This window comes from Dromiciops gliroides, chromosome 2, assembly GCF_019393635.1.
Source record: "Dromiciops gliroides isolate mDroGli1 chromosome 2, mDroGli1.pri, whole genome shotgun sequence".
Taxonomy (NCBI): domain Eukaryota; kingdom Metazoa; phylum Chordata; class Mammalia; order Microbiotheria; family Microbiotheriidae; genus Dromiciops; species Dromiciops gliroides.
This window is the reverse complement of record NC_057862.1, coordinates 412,521,920-412,534,406: the sequence shown is the minus strand read 5'-3', so window position 1 is coordinate 412,534,406 and position 12,487 is coordinate 412,521,920. Positions and strand designations below refer to the sequence as shown.

The window sequence follows — 12,487 nt, the reverse complement described above, 5'->3', positions numbered from 1 at the left end:
TCTTCTATTCATTGTACCTGGCTGTCTCCCTGAGGGAGATGGGAAACCAGCCCTGGTCCTGCAGACCTCACAAGGTGCTTAGACCGGAAACACTTTTATTTATTTTTTTAAAGAAAAAAAAATGGAAGATTTCCCAAATGAGTAAAGAGGCAGGGAAAAAAACCCCAATTCCCTCTACTATTGAAAAAAAAGCTTTCAAATTATTTTGACCTCAAACATTCTGATAAGCTAGAGAATATCAGAGGAAGGAAACCAGGATGGTGAAGAGCCCTCAAATCAAGAAGTCATGCCCCACATCCCCAGGCTAAGAAACCCAAAACCAAAAAACCCCATCAAATATATATTCTTCCTTCCTTCCTTCCTTCCTTCCTTCCTTCCTTCCTTCCTTCCTTCCTTCCTTCCTTCCTTCCTTCCTTCCTTCCTTCCTTCCTTCCTTCCTTCCTTCCTTCCTTCCTTCCTTCCTTCCTTCCTTCCTTCCTTCCTTCCTTCCTTCCTTCCATGGGGCAATGAGGGTTAACAGACTTGCCCAGGGTCACACAGCTAGTAAGTATCAAGTGTCTGAGGCTGGATTTGAACTAAGATCCTTCTGAATCCAGGGCCAGTGCTTTATCTACTGCACCACCTAGCTGCTCCCTCTATATTTATTTCTATGTATTATATATACACATGCATATTTTATATATATATATATAGTGTATAGCTATCTATCTGTATATATAATGTATGTGTATATCTATATCTATTCTATATACGTATTTCTGTATATATTTTGGCACACATGGTGGAATGGAGAGAGAGCCAGCTTCCAAATAAGAAAGATCTCTATTCAGGTTCTTCCTTTCACATATCATGTTTCTGTGACCCTTGTCAAGTCACTTAATCTTTTGTGGTTCTAGGCTACTCTCTAAGATTAGAAATTGCAGGGCAGGTATCAATCTATTTTGGTACAAGGAGCTTCCTCTATCTCAATATCAATGAGATCGCTACTCTACTCCCTAATCCCTATGTAGGGCTACAACTGAATATAAGCTTTTATCTATCTATCTATCTATCTATCTATCTATCTATCTATCTATCTATCTATCTATCTATCTATCTATCTATCTTGAGAGATAGAGCTATATACACATAAATATAGATAGATAGAGATAGAAATATAGTCTCCCTTGATATAGAATATAAGCTCCTTGAGGACAGGGACTGCTTCATTCTTCTCTGTATTTCCAGTGCCTAGTATATGGTGAGCTCTTGATAAATAAATTATTGTCTATTAATTGAGCTGTTGAAAAAACTAGAGCTGTTTGGGTAGAGAAGAAACTTGGGAGAAACTGTCTTTAAGGACTTAAAAGGTCATCACATGAAAGAAGGGATTGGACTTGTTCTGCTTGGTCCAAGACAGCAGAACCAGGAGCATTCCATGGAAATTACAGAAAGACAGATTTAGATTTGAAGTCAGAAAAAGCTTCCTAACAGAGCCATTCAAAAGTAGGATGAGCTACTTCAGGAAGTAATGAACTCCTCTCCATTAAAGGTCTTCCAACAAGGCTAGGCTGACCACTCATTGGCAATATAGTAGAGGGAATTCTCATTCATGTAGAGCTTGATCTCAGTGGCCTCTAAGATTCCTTTCACAATTCTGAAATTCTGGTATTTCATGAAATCTGAGATGATGATAACTTGCTTTTTGGAGTCATAGTTAGGATCACCCATGATTTAGTAGCTACCACTATAAAGAAGCAGAGATCTTGAAATATGATATATAAGAATAATAATAACTTATCTAGCAAAATTGAATATAATTTTATAGGGTGAAGAAATGGACCTCTGGTCTAGGCAGCTAGGTGACTCAGTGGATAGAGCACTGGGCCTGGACTCAGCAAACCCTAAGTTCAAATCCAACCACAGACACTTAGTAGCTGTGTGACCCTGAGTAAGTCAGGTAACCTCTGTTTGCCTCAGTTTCCTTATCTGTAAAATTAGGGTAATAATAGCACCTATCTCACAGGGTTGTTGTGAGGATCAAATGAGATTATAATTTTAAAGCACTTAGTATAGTCCCCAGAACATAATAGGTGCTATATAAATTTAACTATTATTATTAATAGAGAACTTCCAAGCAATCTTGAAAAAGATCAGAGTTTTGTAGAAACTTTAAATACAAATACAGAAATCAAGAGAAACACAAAAAGGTAAAGATGAACAGATAATCATAAGGTACTAAACAAGGATAAACTGTTTATATTCTGATATGAGAAGATGATACATATGCCCCCTCTGAGCCTCATCATCATCACTGATCAAGGGGGAATTCGATTAGACAGAAGCCCTAGGGGTCATACAGTTATGTCCTGATGCTTTTAAAAAGAACAATGAATGCAAAAAAAAAAGAACAGTGGAAATGAAGAAGAGGAATATACTTGAGGGGAGTGAGAATAGGAGCTGGAGGGAAGGGAGAGGAATGTTTGAGAAAATTATCTTATATAATTGGGGTGTGCAAATAGAAGTCTATACACTTGAGGAAGTAGGGGAGTGGCTGACACTTCAATTTCACTCTCATCTAAACTGGTCAAATGGGGAAAGAATACATATACATAGGGTACAGAAATACATTTCACTCAACAGGAAAATAGAAGGGAAGGGGAAAAGAATAAGAGGAAAGATAAGTTAAAGGGAGAATTAGTCCTAAGCAAACAAACTCCAAGGATGTACAAAAATATTTACAACATCTCTTTTTTGTATTGGTAAAGAGTTGGAAACTGGTCATCAGTTGGGGAATGGATCAATGAATTATAGGATATAAATGTGATGGGATACTATTGCATTGTGAGAAATGATGAAGCGCGTCTTTCAGAGAAATTTGGTAAGACTTGTATGAAAGGAAGCAAAGTGAAGTGATCAGAACTGGGAGAGTAGCTTATATGACAACAATATTGTAAAGACAAAACAATTTTGAAAGACTAAGGAGTTCTTTGTTTCTGTTTGTTTTTTTGCCGGGCAATGAGGGTTAAGTGACTTGCTCAGGATCACACAACTAGTAAATGTCAAGTATCTGAGGCTGAATTTGAACTCAGGTCCTCTTGAATCCAGGGCTGGTGCTTTATCCATTGTGTCACCTAGCTGCCCCAGGAGTTCTTATTATAGTTATGATCATTCCAGAATGAAACAAAAAATACCATCTTTCAAAAATATTATTATTATAGTATTACCAAAAGTGAATTATTATTTTGTTTTTTTTTTTTAAATATAGTTTTCATCCAGCAAAAATTTGCCTTCTTTACAACTCCCTTCCCTTTACCAAGAAAAGAAAAAGAAAACAAAACCCCTATTAAAAACATGTATAGTCAAGCAAAACAAATTTCTGCATTGGCTACATCCAAAAAAAATGTCTCCTTCACTCTGAGTTTTCACATCTCTGTCAGGAGGTAGGTAACGTGTTTCATCAAGAGTCCTCTGGAAATGATAAAATAACAAACCATAAACAGAAACAGTCTGAGTCACCTGGGAAACTGTAGTGGTAAAGGGAAGGGAGTGCTTGGTCTCGAAGTTGAGACCTCGGCTCTCGTTTTGATTCTAAAATTCCTTAGTTGTGCAGCCTTCAGCAAATCATATGCTTTAAATGGATTTTGATTCTTCCTCTGTAAACTGAGTGGAGTTGCATGAAATTGATCTCTTAGGCATGTTCCAGATCTAACAGAATGTCCAGAAGATGGAAGTAAGGGAGGGTAAGGAAGAGTGAATGCAAGGTGTGATACAGTCCTGTAAGGATAGTATCAGGATGCCTATCCATTGGAGAATGGGTATGTAATGAACAGAGTGGATTATAATTGTGTTGTAAGCAATGACAAAAAGGATGAACATAGAGAAACCCACAAGTAAACAACAATATAGGCAATGGCTATATTGTAAATGGAAAGACCACCACCAGAAAACAATAAAAAAGGAATTTGGCAAAATTACAAAGAAACATGGTATAAAAAGACACCTCCCTCCACTACTCTGCAGAGGTGAGGGGTCCACAAATGGGGAATGTTGTATATAATATCAGATTTTTAAAAAAATTTATTGATTAGTTTTGTTCAGTTTATTCTCTTCCTCTATTCTCTTTCTCTTTAAAAATTATTTGTTATGGGGGCAGCTAGGTGGCACAGTGGATAAAGCACCGGCCCTGGATTCAGGAGTTTCTGAGTTCAAATCTGGCCTCAGACACTTGACACTTACTAGCTGTGTGACCTTGGGCAAGTCACTTAACCCCCATTGCCCCACCAAAAAAAAAATTATTTGTTATAAAGAACGGCCCTCTAGGAGGTGGATGGGGAAGTGATACAAGGGGAAATTTAGGTGATATAAAACAATAGATATCAATAAAATTTATTTTAACTAAAAGACAGCATCAATACTCAAATGAATTGAGAGAGGTGAAGAAAATGCTAAGGACAACCAAAACTCCAAAGAGTTTTAAAAATTGTTTTTATTTTAGTTATTTATTTAGCTATATGTTTGTTCTTTTTAACAATATTGAAAAAAAGAGAAGGATCAAAGCCATGGGGTAGGGGAAGACAATGATAATGGATGACATAGAGAAGGCAAACCTACTCAGCCCTTATTTTGTTGCTATTGTCTACACCAAGGAGAATGATCTGTAATGGGGAGATCACACACACACACACACACACACACACACACACACACACACACACACACACACACACCTTCCTGCCCTTGATGGAAATCAAGGGTCATCAAAAAGAGTTAGAAGGAACCTTAGCGATCATCTTGTCCAAACCCCTCATTTTGCAGGTGAGGAAACTGAAGCCCCAAGAGGTGAGCTAATTTACCTGAATCCAGAAAGGGAGTGACAGGTTCAAGATTTTAACCTAGGACCTATGATTCCAAATACCTAACTTATTCCATGGCACTGAAAGAACTGGCAGATATGATTATTGGTCTACTATCAGTGAACTCTGAAAGATTGTGGAGAATGGGAGGAACCCTGCAGGAATGGAGAAGAGTGAATATCCTGGTTTTCATAAAAGGGAAGAGAAAGGAGCCTACAAACTACAGGGCAGTGAAATTGTCTTCAATTCCTTGAAAAATTCTAAAATATATTATTATTAAGGAAATGGTTAGTGAATATCTAGAAATGAAAGCCATGCTCACAGAGCCAGCTGGGCTTGATCAAAAACAGATTATGCCATATGAACCTTATTTCTTTTCTTGAAAGGATTACTAGACTGATAGATTAGGGAGTACTGCACATTAGTGGTGTCAAACTAAAAAAAAAAGGATTCTTGTATGTCATGGACTGACTCGTTGTTGTTGTTGAGTCATTTCTTTTCTTTCTCTTTTCTTTCTTTCTTTTTTCTTTCTTTCCTTTTTCTTTCTTTCTTTCTTTCTTTCTTTCTTTCTTTCTTTCTTTCTTTCTTTCTTTTTTTGTTGAGGCAATTGGGGTCAAGCGACTTGCCCAGGGTACACAGTTAGTACGAGTCAAGTGTCTGAGGCTGAATTTGAACTCAGGTCTTCCTGATTCCAGAGCTGGTGCTCTATCCAATGTGCTACCTAGCTTCCCCTGTTCAGTCATTTCAACTGTGTCCTGCTCTTAGTGACCCCATTTGGGGTTTTCTTGGCAAAGATACTAGAGTGGCTTGCCATTTTCTTCTCCAGCTCATTTTTTCCAGATGAGGAAACTGAGGCAAACAGGGTTAAGTGACCTGCTCAGGGTCACACAGCTAGTAAGTATATGAAGCCAGATTTAAAAAACCACAAATGAACATTATTTATATTATATTGTATTTTTATTTATTTTGTTAAACATTTCCCAATTACATATTAATCTCACTTGAGTAGCACTAGGGAATTTTGTGGGCATATGTGACCTGTGGGTCATGAGTTTGATTGCTACTGAACATTAATGTTACCAAGTTTAGCAAAGCTTTGATAAAGTTTCTCTAGAAAACGTGGAAAGAAATGAACTATACAACAGTATAGATAGGGGATTTAGAACTGGCCCAATTGTCATATCCAAAGAGTGGTCATTAATGTGTAACAATTGGAATGACACCACCTGCTGGAGACTTACTGGAGAAAAGCTCCGCCATGAGGGCAAGACCATGCGTCTTTTCTTTGGCATCAGGAAGCGACGTTTGCTTGTGGGAGGAAGAAGGGGGAGGCTGGCACTCTGACTCGCTCTCTTTCATGTGGACTCTGGCAGAGAGCAGAGCTAGGAATGCTCTCTCCCTTTAATAGACAAATGAATCAGGCCTTTCTCTCTCCCTTTACCAAATTCTTATTCTCCTTAATAAATGATTAAAAGTCTTAACTCTTGCTAAAGCTTATAATTTATTGGCAACCACTCATTAGATATTTTAGACAGTTTAGCTAGAATTTTAGCCCTTACAAATGGCTCTCTTTTAACATGAAAGTCTGTCTCTACTGGAGGGCTCAAGAGATCTGTACCTGGCTCTGAGCTAGTGAATGTGTAATTAATGATAGTGATAAAGATAGAGACTGCCCACTTACCACATTTTCCGATGGATAGAACTTCAAGCTAAATCTAATAAGACAAAATCTAATAGGAAACAATGCAAATGTTTTATATGTGTGTGTTCAATCAGCTTTACATATATAACATGGCTAGAGAGTAGTTCATATAAAAATATTTGTGAAGGTCTAGTGGATTGCCAGTTAAAATGGGTTAACAACGTGATTCCTCAAGTATTCAGATAGATCTATGAGCTAATTAATGCTAATATTCCTTTCAGTGATGCAGATTTCAACCCACTCATGCCTATTCATTCTGTGTGACTTTTGTTCATATCCCCTGATAAGTTTGTCATAGGGTGGATCATTCAATTGATTGGGGACCACCCTCGATTGCTATTGGCATTGTGAAGATATTAATGGGGCACAAAGTTTTTTGCCTCATCTCTATCCCAGTTCCTTTTTAGATCATACATTGCTTTGATGACATATTTTACTCTTTTTCATTTGTTATATTGCATTTCATTTGTTATATTGTTGCAGCCTACTTCCATCTACCATTTGCTTCTCTGTTTCCCTCTGAATTACATTCAATTTTAATCCTTTGGAGATCATAGTATTTTATAACTCATAGTCAAACACCATCTCTGGGAGAATTTTAGTATTAAATAGATGAGCCTTCATTTTGGAGAGAAGTTTGGAGTCATTAAGGAAGCTCCCCAATTACCCATAGGCAATCCAGCCCATTTTTCCTCCCATGTTTCATTTTGGGACCAACTTGTTCATTTTCATTATCTGTCCAAGGTATACATAAAAGGCTCATCACTATAGATTGACCATCCATAGAACTGCATGTCATAATTTGAATAGGCATTCTTCATCCACTTGGTTTTTCTTCTGTGGATAATTGTATCAAATTAATGTGGATGGTTATATATCTTTTCCAGGAGGCCCTGTGTTTTCAAGACTTGATACAACCAAAACAATAATACTTGAAAAGAGGAGTAGCTAGAGGACATTGCCAAACACAGGGAACCCCTCTTCAACTTGTGCTCTGTGATGAATCTATTGCAAGACAGGGTTAAGCACTTTTGGTGAGTATACACCTCCCTATTTAATGCCTCATCTAATAATAATGATCAAAGATTCACTGAGTAAGTTTATGTCTATTGTTATATCTTTCAAGGAAATTCACATAATTTTGATGTATGAATGTGAGTTACCTTAATGGAAGAAAGCCTTTGTTTTTGTTTTTGTTTTTGTTTTTGTTTTTTTGCTGGGCAATGAGGGTTAAGTGACTTGCACAGGGTCACACAGCTAGTGTCAAGTGTCTGATGTAGAATTTGAACTCAGGTTCTCCTAAATCCAGGGCTGGTGCTTTATCCACTGCACCACCTAGCTGTCCCAGGAAAAAAAACCTTTATGACAATATTTTGCTCTCTGGAATCAAAAGCTTTTTAAACAAATAGTCAATAAACAATAAACACAGTAGAACCTTGGATTTTCTACATTTTTAGTCAATTATATGCTGTTGTGTACTGTGGAATATCACTTATGAAAGCCTATATTGGGGGCAGCTAGGTGGTGCAGTGGATAAAGTACTGGCCCTGGAGTCAGGAGGACCTGAGTTCAAATGTGGCCTCAGACACTTGACACTCACTAGCTGTGTGACCCTGGAAAAGTCACTTAACCCTCGTTGCCCCACAAAAAAACAAAAAATAAAACAAAAACAAAAGCCTATATATTCTCAATTAACACCCATTAAGAAGACCTTTGGTGGCAAGTATATATTATTCTAATAGTTTTATTTTTTAAGGGAAAAGTAGCATATTGGTCAGTATTAATAAGTTTGATTTTTTTCTATACCTTTGTTATATATCCTTCCTTCAGATACCTTGTTAATCCATCCTCCAAAATCATCACAATTGTTTTGGCTGTAGCACAGATTTCCTTAATGCCCATATGGTCTAATCCAGTTATTTTTTTCTGTCTTTGGTTGCCTTTTGGGCTAAAGTGGGTCTACTTTCCTTTATTTTGCAAAGAATTTGCTTTGCAAATCTTTTACTTTTCTGTCTATTTGTTGTTCAATAAATTTTAGCTTTGTCCTTAAATACATTTGGGATGACTTTTCTTAGTTGGATATTTTACCAAGTTTCCTTTAAACTGGTTTTTACAATCCATGGCTTCTCTCTGTTTTATGAGATGATAAGGCTTGTTTCTCATCATCTTCTTCCACAATATTTTACAAACGTCTCCCTCCCTTCCTTGTAGGAGTGGGAAGTACAGGCATATTATTTATACTGTCATATTCAGCTGATAGATTTAGTCAAACAATTAACATTCATTAAGTACCTACTATGTGCAAAGCACTGTAGCTTAATGAATTAATTTTGCTGAATTGCTTTTTTACCTCCTTTCCTCCCTCCCTTCTTCCTTCCTTTATTCCTTTCTCTTTCCCTTCCTTCCTTTTTCATTTTCTCCCTTCCTTCCTCTCTTTCTCTTCCATTCATTTCCCTTCCTTTCTCTACCATTCATTTTCCTTCCTTTCTTTTCATTCATTTTCTTTTTTGTTTGTTTTTGTGGGGCAATGAGGGTTAAGTGACTTGCCCAAGGTCACACAGCTAGTAAATGTCAAGTGTCTGAGTCCGGATTTGAACTCAGGTCCTCCAGGGCCAGTGCTTTATCCATTGCATAACCTAGCTGCTCCCTCTTCCATTCATTTTCTTTCTCTTTCCTTTCCCTTCCTTCCCTTCTTTCTCTATTTCTTTCTCTTTTTCTCTCCCTCCTTTCCTTCCTTCCTTCTTCCCCTCCTTTCTTTTTTTCCTTATTTTTCTTATGCCTTTTGCAAAGAATGGCTTCATGAATAAGGGAGAAAGAAGAGATATATTAAGAAATGAAGGCTCTGTAAAAGCAAAACATACCAATAACAATTTTTAAAAAGAGATTTTACAGAGAGTTTAAATATGTGTTCCCCTTGGCTGCCATCTCTCTACTTGGTAAGTAGGTCAAGAGTTCACTGACTGGGGCAGCTAGGTGGCGCAGTGGATAGAGTACCAGCCCTGGAGTCAGGAGTACCTGAGTTCAAATCCAGCCTCAGACACTTAATACTTACTAGCTGTGTGACCCTGGGCAAATCACTTAACCCCAATTGCCTCACTAAAAACAAAAAAAAGAAAAAAAAAGAAGAGTTCACTGACTAGGGCACTTTTTCAGCTCTTTTGGTTTTCTCATTGTGGCCATTGTTTTACATAGATTGAATTTCTGTATAATACTAATAAAAGTTAACATTTATATAGCATTTTCTATGTTCCAGGAACTATCCTACAATTATTATCTCACTTGATCTTTACAACAACTCCTGGGAAGCAGGTGCTATTATTATCCCCATTTTCCAGATAAGGAAACTGAGGCAAGCAGAGGTTGATTGACTTGCCCAGGATCATACTACTAGTGTTTGAAGCCATACTTGAACTCAGTTCTTCCTGAGTCTAGGCCAGCACTCTATCTACCATGCCACCTAGCTGCCCATATTAAAATGGATAAGTTATTTCTATGTCATTTCTTTTATGCATATCTCATTTTTCATCATCAATGATTTTGGGGGGGCAGGGTAATGAAGGTTAAGTGACTTGCCCAGGGTCACACAGTAAGTGTCAAGTGTCTGAAGCTGGATTTGAACTCAGGTCCTCTTGAATTCAGGGCCGGTGCTTTATCCACTGCACCACCTAGCTGCCCCCCATCAATGATTTCTTTTGGTGGGTCAGGTTAGAATTGCTTTAATTGTATATCATATCTTTTTCTCATTCTAATTTTTTCTTTGAGTGTTGTACTAATTTTGATCTTTGTCCTAATAAGTCAGTCTGTATTCAGACAGCTGATTCAGAAATGACTACCACACTAGTAATGAGTAGTTCCCAGTTGTTAAAAGGAATTCCATTTTTGTGATTTTTGCCATACTAGCCATGTCCAGTGCCTTCTGTTTTTATAGGAAGAAAATATTCCTGATGAAGAAATGTTAGGCTTCTGTGTAGCCTACAAGTCTTTGACCTCTCTTATTTTTCATTTTGGATCCATATTTTCCAACATATTTTTGACATTCTCATCTATTCCTACCTTTGATTGAAGCCACTGAATATCATAGTTTATACTGATTTAATTTGAAGGATCTTATGAAATTCTTTGCAGAATTCCTCTTCTTCTTCATCTTTTTGCCACAGTTGTTGGTGTATGAGCTATAGTAATTTTCATGTTGGTCCTTTTTCAAATATTTATCATGAGTGCTGTAATATGAAATTACCAAATATCCCACAAAATAAGAGTTTCTTTTTGCTTTTGGATGCATAATAATGTTTTTCTTCCCTCACCAAGGAGTATTTGTGACCCATCATTCCCCTATAAACCTGGGGGGGTAGCTTCACATAAATGCATAGTGCCAGTAGGAAGAATGTATACTCAGTATACCTATAGTGAGGCACAGATGTAGGAAACACTAGGGCAAAAGTGACTTGTATCTCTCCAAAAGCTACAATTCTGTAGCACCCACTCTGGGTCACCTTTCCAAGTCACCAATCACAAGTTTGCAGGTAGGGTCCTGGGGAGGTAGTGGTAGAGATCACTTCTTCCTTGAAGTTAAAGGTACTCTGTGGGTCTATGTTCCTAAAACTATAGTTCTCAAGTCCCCACCAGTGAACTTACCTTAAATAGTCAGCTGGAAGATACAGTTACTTCAAAACAAAGACATTTATTAAGACTGCTAGGTCAGAACAGTAGCTGCATTATGTATCTCATGGTGTTTTGCACCCCTGGGCTAGTATCTTTTCTGGGAAAGTCATTTAGCTAGGCTCCCCAGATCTGTTCCTCTTTGTAGGTGTGCTGCCAATGCCAGGAGCAATTTGAATCCATGATTCGTTCTTTTTTGTGCTTCCAAAGGTCAATCTCCTTGAAGGTAATTCCTGCCTCGAAGCTAATCCCTGGATGCCATCTTTCTGTGCCTGTCTCTCCCTAGAAAATGTGCATCTGTGCTCCCTTTTGGTTTCAATATCTCCTAATGGGAATGTAGCTCAGTTGTAGGATGCAATAGCTGAGAGAAAACTCCCTTCCTCGCCTCTGCTGTCTTCTGGAAGACATGCAAGGGTCACACACTACCCAGCTACTTCCTTCCTTGAATGTCTGAGGGTTGGCAGGCATAGCCTTTTAAAGGCCATTAGTGGCATGGCCCATCTTCAGCCAACCAATGCCAAATTTCCCTTCCAATTTAATCAGAGAAACCTTTTCACACCTGGTAAAGGGATATTAGAGTATTAACAATGTCTACAGTATACTCTGCTAATATTTTAATACTTTAGTACCTCTATTATCTGTTTTTTTGTTTCTGTAATTACATTAACTTAGGTATCCTTGGGGGTGGGGAGCCAAATTCCAGTTCCATCCCCCTTCTACATACACCTCCTTCTGTTTTCTGATTTTTTCTTTTTATTGTGAGAATACTAAAATGGATATGATACAATTCCCCCAGTAGTATGTTCACTCATTGGTTACTGGACAAGTATCTTTGATTTAGAATATCATTAGCTAAATTATAGATTATGGATGGTCCAAAAATTGTGTTATTCTCGGTACCTTCTTACCTCCCCTTCCCCACTTCTCTGCCTCCTCCCCGTCCCCAACTTTGCCATGGTCATAGTGCAGACAAGGAAGCTAATGTAACCTTAGGTTGCATGAAGAGGCAGAAGACTAGCAAGATGATAATCCCCACTGTACCCTGCCCTGGTGAGATGATATCTCCAGTATTTATTCGGTTCAAGAAATCATATATTAGGAAGGATATTTACAAGTTGGAGGGTGTCCAGTCCTGGGTGTTGTTTTTAATATTGAGCAGTGAGGAAAGGAATTTAGATTTTGTGTCAAAATGTATGTGGGGGCATTGAGCACATAATTTTTATTCTTACATAAGAGATTAAACTATAGTTTCTGCCTTCCAGGAATTTGTAATCTAGTTGAGGGAACTTCT

At 37.7% G+C, this 12,487-nt stretch overlaps 1 protein-coding gene across 1 annotated transcript in view; it reads left to right on the top strand.

The window, feature by feature from the left end:
- The window catches only part of C2H19orf12 (chromosome 2 C19orf12 homolog), a 51,338-nt gene that overhangs the window by 32,760 nt on the left and 6,091 nt on the right, over nt 1-12,487 (top strand). Inside the window, exon 4 of the transcript XR_006354755.1 lies at nt 7,425-7,571. The gene's annotated coding sequence lies outside the window, so the exon portion shown is untranslated. The remainder of the gene's footprint in view (nt 1-7,424; nt 7,572-12,487) is intronic.